The sequence below is a fragment of the Bos javanicus genome, chromosome 11 (assembly GCF_032452875.1).
Source record: "Bos javanicus breed banteng chromosome 11, ARS-OSU_banteng_1.0, whole genome shotgun sequence".
NCBI lineage: Eukaryota > Metazoa > Chordata > Mammalia > Artiodactyla > Bovidae > Bos > Bos javanicus.
Genome location: NC_083878.1, coordinates 48,424,827 through 48,438,140, shown reverse-complemented (window position 1 = coordinate 48,438,140; position 13,314 = coordinate 48,424,827). Strand labels below are relative to the sequence as shown.

The 13,314-nt window shown below is 46.4% G+C and overlaps 1 protein-coding gene and 1 non-coding gene across 9 annotated transcripts in view; one reads left to right on the top strand and one right to left on the bottom strand.

The window, feature by feature from the left end:
- Positions 1-13,314, bottom strand: part of REEP1 (receptor accessory protein 1) — a 137,001-nt gene that overhangs the window by 101,865 nt on the left and 21,822 nt on the right. The gene's annotated exons all lie outside the window — the stretch shown is intronic.
- Positions 1,781-1,919, top strand: LOC133257881 (small nucleolar RNA SNORA68). The gene has a single exon (XR_009739739.1). It is a non-coding gene; the product is annotated as a small nucleolar RNA SNORA68 (small nucleolar RNA).

The following is a 13,314-nucleotide window of genomic DNA, read 5'->3' as shown; positions in this document are numbered from 1 at the left end:
ACCCAGGGATCGAACCCACATCTTCTGCCCTGGCCAGCAGATTCTTTACCACTGAGCCACCAGGGCAGCCTTGGGGAGGGATGTGTACCAGTAATAGTTTAAACTCTGCTGATTTAGGAATTAGCAGAATTCATATTTTCTTTCCTTGTTGGCCGCACCACTCAACATGTGGGATCTTAGTTCCCCAACCAAGGATCTAACCTGTGCGTCCCACCGCCTGCAGTGGAAGTGCAATCTTAACCACCGGACCACCAGGGAAGCCCCAAATTCCCCTTTTTGGATGATGCTAAATCATCCAGTTGGTTTTCTCTCTCCTGGTTCATGCAGGAGAAAAGGGAGCAGTGGTGGGGGTGAAGACTTGACTAAGACACAGCCTCTGACAACTAATGCCTAAAAACTCAGATCCCCTTGACCTTCTCCTCTCCAACCTGAACTCACGTCCCCTGGAGCTGACCGAGGCCTCCTGAGGGTGGATTATGCACCCGTGTGCATAAAGCCATTCACACCGCAGTACTACCGACAAACTCATTATGATGGTACCAAAAGGTGAGGCTCCAGTTCCTGAGCTGAGAGAGCTGGAAATCAGTACAGCAGTACCCACCGAGAGTGTATGTTTGCATAAGGATTCAGATCACCCCAACTAAACACAGGCACCCACAGTGAGGGTCTAAGGCCAGAGAAGCTGGGAGCTGTCCAACTTCTCCATCTGGTTCCCTTTGAAGTGCCTCTAAGCTCCTCTCAGAGCAGATCCTCAGCAGAAACCACAGCAGGCTTTCTCCTAGGGGCACACAGCCCTGTCCCTCCCAGGACCAGGTCACGGCAGCTAGCTTACCCACCACCCCCCCTTTAGTCCACTTCCTGCCAGAGCCAGGAGAAGAACCACCCCCTAAATACCGAGAAGGGCATTTCATCTCTACCACTTACTGACTTCATGATTTTGAATGTTATTTAAATTCTCTAAGTTTCAGTTCCCTCATCTACAAAAATAAGAAAAAAAACAGTTCCCACTGTAAGGATTCAATGAAATGAGAATTTTAAAGGGACCAGAGTATTAAAACAAAAGTTTTAATACTCACCAGATGTTAGCTTTCCATCTCCCATTTTGTTCATATTAAATGTTTTAATTAATTTTTTCAATTTGTGCTGTGTGTTGTGTCTGACTCTTGGCGACCCTATGGACTGTAGCCCATCAGGCTGCTCTGTCCATGGAATTCTCCAGGCAACAATACTGGATTGGGTTGCCATTTCCTCCTCCAGGAGATCTTCCTCACCCAGGGATTGAACCCTCATCTTACATCTCCTGCATTGGCAGGTGGGTTATTAACCACTAGCGCTACCTGGAGAAGGCGATGGCACCCCATTCCAGTACTCTTGCCTGGAAAATCCCATGGGCAGAGGAGCCTGGTAGGCTGCAGTCCATGGGGTCGCAAAGAGTCGGGCATGACTGAACGACTTCACTTTCACTTTTCACTTTCATGCGTTGGAGAGGAAATGCCAACCCACTCCAGTGCTCTTGCCTGGAGAATCCCAGGGACGGGGGAGCCTGGTGGGCTGCCATCTATGGGGTCGCACAGAGTCGGACATGACTGAAGCGACTTAGCAGAAGCAGCAGCAGCACTACCTGGGAAGCCCATTCATATTAAACGTTTTAAGTAATTTTTTTCAGTTTACTAGGTGACAAAATAATGTCAATTTAAAAAACATAATCTATGTGAGATCCTCCTCAGCTGGAAAATAAAAACTTGATTAGGGTTTACTTTATTTTTTAAGTGTCCTCAAAATGGCACCAATTCCAGAAGTATATCAGCAAAAATAAGCAATACCACGGTTTAAACAGGGGTGCCAACAGCAAGTGGATCTTATCGCCTTTGGGGGGCTACAATTGTACCCCTCAAAGTGAATTTGCAGGTTCTGTGTGCTTAGTCACTCAATTGTGTCTAACTTTTTAAGACCCTGTGGACTGTAGCCTGCCCAGCTTCTCTGTCCATGGGATTTTTCAGGCCAGGATACTGGAGTGGGTTGCCGTTTCCTCCTCCATGGGATCTTCCCAACCTAGGGATTGAAACTACATCTCTTGTTTATCCTTCATTGCTTAATGCAGAGTATACTTAATATTTCAACAGATGTATATGTGCAAGAGGGTGCAAGTTCAGCTTCCAGGCAGGTCCAATTTCCTGTCTGGAAATGAATGACCTCTTGGGAACCCATCTTTGTTTGCTCCTGGGCTTAAGTGGCCAGGAAGCCCCAGGCAGATGAATGCACAGTAGCGACCTCTCTGCACCATGACGGCAACGAATGCTTCACCCTCACTCCATTTTCCTTTAATGTCTGGTAGATTTTATAAAGCCAGATGGGCTTCCTGAAGCTTGAGTCCCTCAGTGATGGATGTTCAGCCAATGCATTGCTGTCTGAAGCCCCCTGCCCACAGGTCAGCAAGCAGCTTCTTTCCCTCCCTACTTCGGAAAGCTACAGAGTCTCTCTGGGGTCATGGAAGGGGCAGCTATGCTGAGAGCCCTGGCCCTTGTCACTGAGGGCCAAGCTCCCAGCTCTGGACTGCAAGGCAACAAGCCTGTCTCCACACAGGGGCTCCAAAAACAGGAAAAGCTGCCACTTCCTCCAGACGGATTTTCCAGGCAAGAATATTGGAGCTGGTTGCCATTTCCTTCTCCAGGGGATCTTCCCGTTGCAGGGATCAAACTTGCATCTCCTATGTCTCTTGCATTGGCAGGTGGATTCTTTACCTCTAGCGCCACCTGGAAAGCTCCCTCCAGATGGAAGTCATAGCCAGTTAAGAGGATATCAGGCTGATTCATGTTGATGTATGCCAGAAACCAACACAACATTGTAAACCAATTATCCTTCAATTAAAAATTTTAAAAAAGAGGATATCAGTGCTTCTTATTTTTTTTCACCTCCATTTTTTTTTTTAAAAGAATTTACAAACCCAATCATCCAGAACTGCAGATGGGAGGAGAGATTGGTATGATCTTTCTGGGAGGCAAGTTGCTCTTATCGCTCAAATCTTTATAGCTTTGCTACCCTCTGACCTAGCAATTGTACTCCTGGGAACCTACCCAAAAGAAATCATCAGAGGTAAACAAAGATTAAGGCACAAACACATCCCATGGCTTTTTATTACAAAAGAAACTGAAAATAATACAGCTGTCCAACAATTTAAAAAAAGGAATTGACTGCACAATTTTAAAAGGTCACTAAAATTCCGTTTATAAATATTGTGGACACAAGGATATATTAATATATTAATGTTAATGGGAAAGCAAGATACATAGTAACTCCAACCACACAAAATTTTTGTGTTCAAATAGCCTTAAGGATCCCCCCAGAATGCATTTCTATAGTGGAATTATGAGTGACTTTATCTCCTTTATCCTTTCCTTTTCTCCCCCATCCTGTTGCCCAGAGTAGCATTCGATCCTTTATCCATCAGTCAGGATCTAAAGATGAGTGGGACAGTCCTAGGCATCACCAAGTTCACGTCTAGCTGAATGACAGTCAGATCATCACACCCACAGCCGCGCTCTGTGAGCTGAGGCTGGGCTGCTAAATTAGCAGGGGATGCTCCAGGAGATGTTGAATGATGAGCAGGAGCTTGGTAGATTCAGGAGGAAGAAGGGGACACTTCAGGAAGGGAGAAAACATGAGCAAATCCTCAATGATGTGAGAGCATCCTGGGTTTGGGGCTACAAGGGGCTCAGGGGAGTTGGGACCAGGCCAGCTGGGCATGGACTAGGGGGAGCTGTCATTTTCCAGGGTATCTTCTGCCAGGGGGGTCCTTCCAAAGGCTGAGAGGAGGAGGGAAAACTAAAAAGGAAGTGCCAGGGAGGGTGATTGAAAATACGAAGCAGGACAAACTCTAGGGGACTTCCCTGGAGGTCCAATGGTTAAGACCCTCCCCCACTTCTAATGCAGGGGATGTGGGTTCAAACTCTGGTGGGGAACTATGATTCCACATGCTGAAGGGCGTGGCCAAAAATTAAAATAAATAAAACAAACTTGAAGTAAGATGAAGTTTATCTCTTTACACAGTGCTTGGCACACAGAAGGTATGAATGAATGAGTGAAGGAATGAGTGAATGCATGCATGAATGAATGAATGACTCAGGGCAGAGAGAAGGTTAGAGAAGCAGTTTACAACCAAAACAGTAAAGGAAACCAGTGAGTTGGAGTTTTCCCTCTTTGGAAAGTGGGTAGAGATCCATTCACACATATGCCCTATGGTCTCCCAGAAGTTAGAAATATTCAAATAAAACAAAGGAACAATTCTTGTAAAACCATTAGCAACTTAGTCCCAGATTTCATAGGAAAGAAAGACGCATGGACCCAAACACACCACAGCACCAATCAGGTGAAGGTGCATCTACTGTGCTCAAGAAGAAGGAACACACAAGCCACCGCAATTCCTCCACTCTCGTCCTTCAGGCTGAGATGCCCAGACTCCGTTGTTTCATTTGTAATCACAGACTCTTATGGAGAGCAGCTTTAAAAGCTATCATCCTGCCCTCAAAAGGAAAAGAATCACCGTGTCAGTCCCTCTGCACCAACAAGCTCCTCCCCTCCCATCCCCTCCTCCCCTCCCGTCCCCTCCTTCCAACTCCACCAACAATAGGGTTTCTAATAATTAGTGCACACAAACCCTTAAAGGGGCCCCGCTGTGTTGCAAGAGTGCGCTGTTAAGAAGTTCATTATGAATGAAAACAAAAACCATTTCCCCATACTAGTGGATCACACTAGTAACCATGAAAACACTGCACTGAGGAACAGACACTGTTTGGCACAGCCACGCTCTGAGGAACAGACACTGTGGCACAGCCATGCTGCCCATTCACCTCTCTTACAAGGACCACCCACCCTCCGCATCCCCCATCCCTATCCCCAGGCATGAAGAGAGGACCCTGCCTCCAGCCAAAGCTGATTCAGGCACTGTCGGCCCCCAGCTGGACCTCTCCAATTTTTCCCCCCAGGAATTTAGAATTAGAGCTGAGAGATCTGCAGGTTATTGAAAATGAGGACTGTAGGCACAGTGGTAAAGAATCCACCTGCCAATGCAGGAGAAGCAAAAGATACACGGATTCAATCCCTGGGTCAGGAAGATTCCTTGGAGAAGGAAATGGCAACTCACTCCAGTATTCTTGCCTGGAGAACCTCATGGACAAAGGAGCCTGGCAAGCTACAGTCCCTGGGGGCGCAAAGAGTCGGACACAACTGAGCACACACACACACACACACACACACACACACACACACACAGAATGGCCATGTCCAACCAAATGGTCACCAAAGCAAAAAAGGATGTCTGCAGAGACAGAAAGAAGGGAGTACAGAGAAGCAAACACAATATTTCATGCTAAAAGAGACAGACAGACATACTGTATAAGGACAGAGTTGAGTCTCTTTTTTATTTTAAGCTCATATACTCTCTGGGTTCTCACCATGCCCAGCTCCTGGTTTCAGTCCTTCCTGAAGTCCAGGTGGACTCTGTCCTTTCATACTCTGGGAGCCACCCCAACATCCTTCCCACAAACATCCTCTCTTGCTGAAGCTGATCAGAAGCGCATTTCTGTTCAGTTCAGTTGCTCAGTCATATCCAACTCTTTGAGACCTCATGGGCTGCAGCACACCTGCAGTCTCTCCTGGAGCTTGCTCAAACTCATGTACATTGAGTCAGTGATGCCACCCAACCATCTCATCCTCTGTCGTCCCCCTCTCCTCCTGCCTTTAATCTTTCCCAGCATCAGGGTCTTTTCCAATAAGTCAGTTCTTCACATCAGCTGGCCAAAGTATTGGACCTTCAGCTTTAGCATCAGTCCTTCCAATGAATATTCAGGACTGATTTCCTTTAGGATTGACTGCATTGATCTCCTTGCAGTCCAAGGACTCTGTTACTTGCAACCAAAGAGTTTTACTGAGACACCGCCAAAACTGCCTGGGCAGCACACTCCTTACACTCCTGGGTGCACAGATCGGGCAAGGCCAGTGTCCACACCAGCCACACCACCCCTCTCCCTAGCTTCCACCTCTTCCTCCATTCTCCAACAGCCTGTCAGTATTTCCTCTTGGATCATATACTTCCCCTCGAACCCCATTTCCTTATGTCAGGGGCTCTTAAATGTGAGGTACATCAGAATTCCTCAGTGGGCTTGTTAAAGCACAGATTGCTGGGCCACCTCCAGAGTGTCTGAGTCTGTAGGTCTAACATAGGGCCCAAGCCTGCCTTTCTAGCAAGATCCCAGGTGGTGCTACTGCTGGCCCCGGAGCACAGTTTGAAGATCACTGCCCTATTTCCTTCCATGGAAACAAGGCATCCGCCCTTGTTCAGGGGCTTCCCTGGTGGCTCAGACTCTAAAGAATCCACCTGCAATGTGGGAGACCCAGGTTCAATCCTTGGGTCGGGAAGATCCCCTGGAGGAGGAAATAACAACCCACTCCAGTATTCTTGCCTGGAAAATTCCATGGACAGAGGAGCCTGGTGGGCTACAGTCCAGGGGGTCACAAAAGAGTTGGATATGACCAAGCATACACACACACGCACACACACACACACACACACAGGTGTGCAGTCTGGCCGATCCAGCCAAACCCAGCCACCACAGGAGTTCTCACATGGTCCTCGTGATGCTCCCTGTGCTCAGCTCCTACTCTAAATCAAGTCCCACCTCTTCTGTGAGACTTTTCCCACCCACCCTCATCAAAAAAACACTACGCCTCTCTTCCTGAAATGCAGAATATACAAAAACAGTTGAGTAAAGATAATCTAGTTTCCCATTTTCCTACTTTTGCTTCAGAAAGTGTGATCATAATAAAATACTTCCAATTGGCTTATATTGTTAGGTAGTCTTTATCCACTCATCCAAAAAAAAAAAAAAGGACTGATGGCTTTTCATGTAAAACAATCTACAGCATCACACTGGCAACGTTTTTCCACATGCTGGAGACAAACAGTTACTGTAACTTTATCAAATGAAAGAACAAAATGTATGTCCCTCCCTCTTGCTAGGGGTCATGCGATCTACAAACAGGCGGCTGGGAGTTCTCCGGACAGACCTCAAAGAAGGCTGATAGAAACAGCTATTTGTTCTCACTCAGTCTTGGGCAGAGAACCATACAGGAAATTCTGACAGGGTCGCTCACTCTACTGGGAACAGGGGAATCAGTGCTCTGTGGATGAAATCCATTTGATGCCACGCATCAAAAGCTTTTCAAAGACTCACACCTATTTATCCCTAATTCCATCAGCATAAGGAAACCATCTGAAAAACAAAGGCCAACAATACCATTCCCTATAGCCACACACATGCACAAAGTCAGAAACAAATGGGATGTCTCAACATGAGCGTGGCTTTCACATTCATACATTTATTTATTGTCATTCACGCTCCCCAGGTGGCGCTAGTGGTAGAGAACCCACTTGCCAATGCAGGAGACACAGGTCCCATCCCTGGGTGGGGAAGATCCCTTGGAGGAGGGCACGGCGACGGGCACGGCAACCCACTTCAGTATTCTTGCCTGGAGAATCCCATGGACAGGGGAGCCTGGTGAGCTACAGTCCATGGGGTTGTAAAGAGTCAGACACAACTGAAGTGACTTAGCACATGCCAAAAAGGATTTACTATACACTTAATTGTGCTCAATTTACTAGAATGGATAACAGCCCTTAAAAGTGATATTTACAAAATGTCTGAAAGGGCACAAAACTCTTTAGAGCATTATCTTCAGGTGAAAAGTAGAATACAAAGTTGTTACTATGTATAAGTACAACTGCATATTTTTGCAAATTAACTTCACAAGCAGAAAAGGACCAGAAAGATTCTCTATGATGTTATCAGCAGTCCTGGTGGGAAGATGGAAACAGTAATATTTTTTCCTTTCTATTTTTACATGTCTTCCAACTAACGATGAGCTCATTTTTAAAACATAGCTTAACATAAATATAGAAACCAAATGGGGTATGGGTGTCAGGTGTTCCCTATCATATAGCTCGGAGAAAATCACCTGTTCTTGATAGAAACATGTATCCGATTACGAGAACAAAAGGCAGACAAATGCAGAGAAGGCAGGAAGGACTGGGGAGACCTCTGTTGTCAGCCAAGTGCACACTGCTAAGAATCTTTTAGATGCAAGATTCAAAGGCCAAAAAAAAAAAAAAAAAGTGATTGGTGACAGCCCTGCTGTCAATTGGACAGGATTACAGAAAAAGGGGGGAAAACACATGTGATGTTAGGAAGGCATTTTCAAGGATGACCCAACACAGATCGTGTTTTAAACTGCTGGCAGTGAGAGAATAACAGCATTTCTCCTTGGGGTCTCAGAGCCTCCCAGGTCTGCTTAACAAGTTCACCCTGCTAGCCCAGAAGGGCAGGACTGCAGACAGCTGGTCTGAGGACCAGAACTGCAGCCCAGACTCTGTCACTCACTAATGGAGACTTGGACTAGACAGCCTCTGGGCTCTTATTGTCCTCCTCTGTAAAATGGGAGGGTCTTGGAAGAGAGTTATTTGGTTGTAAGTAACAGAAACTGACCAAGCTGGCATAAGCAACAAAGGGAATCTGTGGGGAGGACACTGGGGTAAAGTCAGAACCCCAGGGCAGCTGGGCTCTGGGAGTGTCCGGAACCGGGGACTGGAGAGCCTAGGAAAGCAGGCAGGGTTCCTCACACCTCTGTGCTCTAATGATCTCTGTCACTCTTGCTTCTCTGCTAACCCATCTTCCACATGCTCTTTATGGCAGAACACAGCCTGCACACCTCCTCATGCTTACTTATTACGACTCCTGCCTCTTGAATAATTGGTGTTTTAGCCCAGGCCACCATAACGACGTACTACAGACTGAAAGCTTAAATCACAGAAATTTATTATCCCACAGTTCTGGAGGTTCAAAGTCCAAGATGAGAGTGCTGGCATGGCTGGGATCTGGTGAGGACTGACAGATGGCCAGCTTTCTTTCTGTGTCCTCCTATCACAGAGACAGGGGGTGATGTGGGAGCTCTCTGGCGTCTCTTCTTACAACAGCACTAATCCCACCATGGGGGTGCATCCTTGTGACCTCACCTGAACCTAATTACCAGGCTTCCTTGGTGGCTCAGTGGTAAAGAATCCACCTGCCAATACAGGAGATGCAGGTTCAATCTCTGGTCTGGGAAGATCGCGTATGATATGGAGCAACTGAGCTCATGTGCCACAACTATTGAGCCTGTGCTCTAGAGTCTGGGAGCCACATTAGTGAAGCCCACACCCCCTAGAGCCCAGCTCAGTAACAAGAGAAACTGCCAAAGTAAGAAACCCTGATACCGAAACTAGAGAAAAGCGTGTACAGTAACAAGACCCAGCACAGCCAAAACTAAATAAATAAAATTATTAATAAATAAACCTAATTACTTCCCAAAGGCCCCACCTCCAAATATAATACCTTCTCATTGGACGTTAGGGCTTCAATATATAAATTCGTGCCTGCATGCTCAGTCTCGTCTGACTCTTTTGTGATCCCTGGGCTGTAATCCACCAGGCTCCGCTGGTTCATGGGATTTCCCAGGCAAGAATACTGCAGTGGATCCCTCCTCCAGGGGATCTTCCTGACCCAGAGATCGAATCTGCCTCTCCTGCATTGGCAGGCAGGTTCTTTACCCCTGAATCACCTAGGAAGCCCCTATATAAATTGGAGGAAAACACAATTCAGTCCATGGCAACTGGCTATCTCTGAATCTCACTTCTCACTTTCCCAAGAGAGGGAAAACAGAATTGGTTCACTCTTGAGTCAAGTGGTCATCCAGCACAAACCTAGCTTCCAGCATTGATTCCCCAGTCTTGTCTCTACTGTGTCACCTGAATGAAAAGCTATTAAAGCAGCAAGTCAAGAACTGTTCCTCTTGGTTAATATTTCCCACAAAACTAAACATTCATGGAGGATAAAGGTCATTTCTGTCTTATCTACCACCACCTCCTCAAGCCCATCACAGAAGCAGGCACACAGAAGCTGTACAATGCCTGATGGTTACTTTTTGGCTAGATGGGGATGGACTTCCCCAGTGGTCCAGTGGTTGAGCATCCACCTGCCAGTGCAAGGGATACAAGTTCAACCCCTGGTCCAGAAGGATTCCACACACTACAGGGCAACTTAGCCCATGCACCACAACTACTTGGCCCAAACTCGCAAACTGGTGCTCTGCAACAAGAGAAGCCACCACAATGAGAGCCCATGCACCGCAACCAGAGAATAGCCCCAACTCGCCACAACTAGAGAAAGCCCAGGGCAGCAACCAAGACCCAGTGCAGTGAAAAGTGAATACATTTTTTTAAATGGGAGAAAGATACAGAGTTTGTACTCCAAAGATATATACAGACATACCATCACCTTCTTGGACCCAGAGTACAATTTCCACCCTAAATGTGAAGAAGACTTTCCTTTGAGTCAAACTTTCTTGTTTTTTATTTTATTTTATTTTTTAAATTTTATTTTATTTAACTTTACAATATTGTATTGGTTTTGCCACATATCAAAATGAATCTGCCACAGGTATACATGTGTTCCCCATCCTGAACCCTCCTCCCTCCTCCCTCCCCATACCATCCCTCTGGGTCATCCCAGTGCACCAGCCCCAAGCATGCAGTATCGTGCATGGAACGTGGACTGGCGACTCGTTTCATATATGATATTATACACGTTTCAATGCCATTCTCCCAAATCATCCCACCCTCTCCCTCTCCCACAGAGTCCAAAAGACATCAGTGTCTCTTTTGCTGTCTCATATATAGGGTTATTGTTACCATCTTTCTAAATTTCATATATATGTGTTAGTATGGAGAAGGCAATGGCACCCCACTCCAGTACTCTTACCTGGAAAATCCCATGGACAGAGGAGCCTGGTTGGCTGCAGTCCATGGGGTCGCTAAGAGTCAGACATGACTGAACAACTTCACTTTCACTTTTCACTTTCATGCATTGGAGAAGGAAATGGCAACCCACTCCAGTGTTTTTGCCTGGAGAATCCCAGGGACGGGGAGCCTGGTGGGCTGCCGTCTATGGGGTCACACAGAGTTGGACATGACTGAAGCGATTTAGCAGCATACTGTATTGGTGTTTTTCTTTCTGGCTTACTTCACTCTGTATAATAGGCTCCAGTTTCATCCACCTCATTAGAACTGATTCAAATGTATTCTTTTCAATGGCTGAGTAATACTCCATTGTGTATATGTACCACAGCTTTCTTATCCATTCATCTGCTGATGGACGTCTAGGTTGCTTCCATGTCCTGGCTATTATAAACAGTGCTGCGATGAACATTGGGGTACAATGAAGCAACAGACTTTCTTGTTTTTTAATCTTTCCCCGGCAAAGAAAATTATCACCTACCATTGCTTAGAAACTCCACTACGTATATGTTGAATACTAACAATGTATAAAGTGTATAGAGCAGAAAAAGGATCAAAAGACAGATTGTCTACCTTCAAGGACTGAGACCTGAGCCCAGCCGAAAAGCCATCAATATTGGCAAAGTAAAAAAATATGAGTTAAGAAATAAGAAAACATGTGATATGTCTCAAGACAGCTGGGAAAAATATTGCCCAATGACAGGTGCTAGCGAGCAGAGTGTGCTTTGAGGGTGCGGGACACAGAATCCACCTTAGTCTAGAGTGGCCCAGGAGGAAAGAGCAGATGTTAAAGATGGGTGGGATACAGCTTGGTGCGATAGGGATGTGGCCTTCAGGAAAGGGGGAGTGGGGACTCAAGTCAAAGCATGGAAAGCACACGACATATGTAGGGATACTCACAGGGAACAGTGAATAAGGTCCTTTGCTGCTGCTGCTAAGTAGCTTCAGTCGTGTCCGACTCTGTGCGACCCCATAGACGGCAGAAGTACATTACAGAGGGCCCTGAACAAGTGCAAAATTCTAGACTGGATAATTGAATGACTGTGAGCACTGGAAGGGCTTCCCAGGTGGCTCAGTGGTAAAGAGTTCACCTGTCAATGCAGGAAACACAGATTCGGTCTCTGGGTTGGGAAGATCCCCTGGAGGAGGAAATAGCAACCTGCCCCAGTATTTTTGCATGGGAGACCCCATGGACAGAGGAACCTGGTGGGCTACAGTCTATGGGGTTACAAAGACCTGGACACGACAGAGCAACTGAGCACACACAGGAGCACTGGAAAGGAGAGAACAGTGCCTGGACCCTGAACAGGTCCTCTGAGGACAGTCATGCCAGGCAGCTCTGTTTCTTCTTAAAACAGGGAGACCAGCAGGGGACTGTGGGTTTTGCAAGGTCATGAGTACAAGTTCCCATAAACTTAATATAAGAAATTTCCATAAACTTGATGGCTTAAAATAATAGAAATTTATTCTCTCAGTTCCAGAGGGGAGATGTCTGAAACCAAGGTATCGGCAGGGCCACACTCCCTCCAAAGGCTTAAAGGGAGAATGCTTCCTTGTCTTTTCCTAGTTTCTGGGGGTTGCCAGCAATCCCTGGTGTTCCTTGGACTGCAGAGGCATCACTGTAAAATGCCTCAACTGTTACATGGTATTCTCCCCCTGCATGTCTCAGTCTGCATCCAAATTTCCTTCTTATAAGGACACCAGTCACTGGATTAGAGCCAACCCTAATCCAGTGTGAACTCATCCTAACTTGACTACATTTGCAAAGACTCTATTACCAAATAAAGTCACATTCTGAGGTCTCGGGTGGGTTTCCCTGGTGGCTCAGCAGTAAAGAATCTGCCTGCAATGCAGGAGATGCAGGAGACGTGGGTTCAATCCCTGAGTGGGGAAGATCCCCTGCAGAGGGAAATGGCCACCCATTCCTTGAATATTTTTGCCTGGAGAATTCCATGGACAGAGGAGCCTGATGAGCTACAATCCATAGGGTCACAGAGTCAGACATGACTGAGCATGCACGCATCTTTGTGTCTTTTGTATGTGAGGTCTCGGGTAGACACGAACTTTGGGGAGACACTATTCACATCAGCACAGACACTGAGTAACTCTCACCCTTACATGCTGGTTCAAGAAACTAACAGCCACATAAGCAACTATTCCATTATCCTGCATGAGAAGTGACTCAAAAGACTTCCCTGTTGGTTCAGCGGCTAAGACTCTGCACTGCCAATGCAGGAGCCTGGGTTCGATCCCTGGTCAGGGAGCTAGATCCCACATGCTGTAACTAAAGGGTTATTAAGAATTTACATGCTACAACTAAAAATCCTGCACACCACAAGGAAGAATGAAGATCTCACATGCTGCAACTAAGATCTGGCACAGCCAAATAAATATTAGGAAAAAAGTGACTCAATGTACTACTGTGATGGATG